Below are 2,999 nucleotides of genomic sequence, written 5' to 3'. Positions count from 1 at the left end.
AAAAAATGAAAGATTCAGAAATCTTCGATTTAATGATGACTTTATGCCATACTCACAACCAATGCTTCTTTTTGTTGGACAAATTTCGGTTACGTTAACGGTAAAAAAATTATAAACATTAGAATGTTGTTTAAATACATGTCCAGAAATAATGTAATAAAACATGTAATCTATATCCAAAATACATGAACAAAAATCATATATTTAAATGTTAAAATGACGGGTAGTGATAGTAACAAAAGAACTCTTAATATTGTTGTATAAGTATGACGCTAAAATGATATAACGCGTTATTTTGTTCGTAATTTGCGAAAAATAAAGGGTCATATACACAGTTCATGCTTACAATGTTATTTTAGTTTGTATAAGACGAAACATAAAATTAAAAGAATATCTTTGTTATCGGATTTTAATGTACATATCTTCAAGTGTTGAATTTTTTTTTCGGTGTTGTTGAGTAAAAAAAATCGTTGTTATATATTTATGTTTATGTACAAATTGACCCTGCACTATTTAGACGTAAAACAATGAAATTTTCAGATTCTTGGGCTTATTGCTGATTTAAGGGCATACCCATAGTACAGGCTCGTTTTCGTTGGACAAATACTTGTGTGCTATACTGTTATCGATAATGGTACATAATTATACATTCACGAAAACGGTAATAAAATAAATAAAAGATATGACAACATTTGAATTTTGTTAGCGTAAATGATCAGAAATTGCATGTAAATTAAAACATTACATTTTTATCCTAAATAAACGCTGGAGCAACTAGAGTTTTACCCTTATATAATCAACGCATTTTGCAACACCTGGAATATGTTTTAAAAAGCGCTTTGGTTTAAATTCTCCCTAATGCACACATATAAAGAATATAAATGCACATCAAGCGAAATAATTAAACTATTATGGTAAAATGTACCCATTCCAAACATGCGTTTTAATGTTAAGTTAATATACATATATTCAGGCAAACACTGTACGAATTAACATATAAATACATCGATATTAGAATCAGTTTTTGTACAAAAGAGATTTACAATAATATTTATCGACAACTCATTAGTGTGAATAAGTCAATTTACAATATGTTAATATGTTGATGTTTTTCTGTGTTTATACAAAATACATCATAACATCTACATTTATTGTATATCGTTAAATGTTATATCAAGATAATTTTAATTTGACACCATTACGAGAATGCGTTTTTTGTTCGACATAATACTGCTTTAATAGAAAACCAAATAAAAACATCATGGAAATAAGAGGCATCTAAATCGTTGATCACATTGCTGCAATAAGCGCTTTATATAATAAAATGAAAACACAACACTTTTTATTGATACTTTTTTCTTCCTGCAAGTCCGAATGAATTAAACCAAACATAACATTGCACACTGTGGAAAGTGCAACCTAATTCTGGAAATTTATATAAAAATACATAATAATAAATATTTTGTCCAACAGCGAATAATCAGATCTAATTATAAACTAAATTGTTGACAATGCTACTTTTCCGACATCTGTGTTTCACATTGATTATAAGAGAAAGCATTTGTTTAAGAAAAGGATTCATTTTATGCAAAGTTATTTCAGTATTTATATGACGAAACATAAAAAATAATACAATATTTCAACTAAGCAGTTGGTTTTAAATCTTACATCTGTTTGAATGGTGATGTTATATTGAAGGTGACACCATATTTTTTGCCAAATTCATTGTTATATACTAATTTATTTATATAATTTTGAACTTACATTATCCGACGACAATTATAAAAGCTTTCAGGTACTTCGACATTATTGCTGATTTAAGGACATACCCATTGTACAGGCTCCTTTTCGTTGGACAAATACTGTATGCTATGCTGAAATCCATCATGGTACATAAATTAACATTCACGAAAAAGGGAATAAATATATAAAAGAATATCAAATTCTTTGGAATTTTGTGAACGTACATGATCAGAAATTACATGTACTTAAAAGAATAAGATTTTCTATCTTAAATAAGTGCCGGGAAAACTAGAATTGTACTCTTTTATAATGATCGCATATTTAGAAAACTCTATATGCATACTTAACATAAAACATGGTCCTGAATGGATTATTGGGTGTGCACGTTGTAAACATAAATTCTGCAACCCCAGACTTGTTTTAAATAGCGCTTTGTTTTAAAATTCCTCCTTATGCTGGAAATGCACACACATAGAAAAATATCGTTAGCCAATGCAAGCGAGATAATAAATTGTTATGGAAAAATGTATATATTCCTACAAGCGTTGTTATTTGACTACCCATATATGTGTATTCAGGCGTACAGTGTATGCATATTGCATAAGAATAAGGCCATATCAGAATCATGATTTGGTACAAACGAGAGTTAGAATACTATGAGGTTTATATTTATTGAGAACATCTTAGTAGTGAATAAAGTCAATTACAATATGCGTGACTGTGCTTACATTTTTTTTTTATAAAAAAATTCATCATAACATCTACATTCATTATTTATAGTTAATTTGTATATGAAGATATTTAATCGGACACCATAAAGTGAATACGGTTCATATACTTCTACATAATACTCTTTTAGTAAAAAAAATGCGTAAAATAAATTATCAGAAGCTTAAACTTGATTACGTTGCTTCAACAAGCCCTTAATCTACAAAATGACAACACAAAACGTTTTATTGATTCTTTCTTTTCTACCAGCAAGGTCGGAATGAATAAAATCAAATATGAAAATGTATATAAAATACATAAAAATAAAAAGTATCCGTCTAAGTATGAAGAATCAGATAGAATTATGATCTAGATTGTGGCAATGCTACTTTCCTTACATCTGTGTTTGCACATGTGATTATAAGAGAAAGCACTTGTTTGAGAAACAGATTCATTTTAAAATAATTTCAGTATTAATATGACGAAACATAAACATTTATAATCTATTTCATCTTAGCAGTTGGCTTTTTAATTTTGCAATTTTTAAT

The sequence above is a fragment of the Dreissena polymorpha genome, chromosome 11 (assembly GCF_020536995.1).
Source record: "Dreissena polymorpha isolate Duluth1 chromosome 11, UMN_Dpol_1.0, whole genome shotgun sequence".
In the NCBI taxonomy this organism is placed as follows: Eukaryota; Metazoa; Mollusca; class Bivalvia; order Myida; family Dreissenidae; genus Dreissena; species Dreissena polymorpha.
This window is presented reverse-complemented; position numbering follows the sequence as displayed.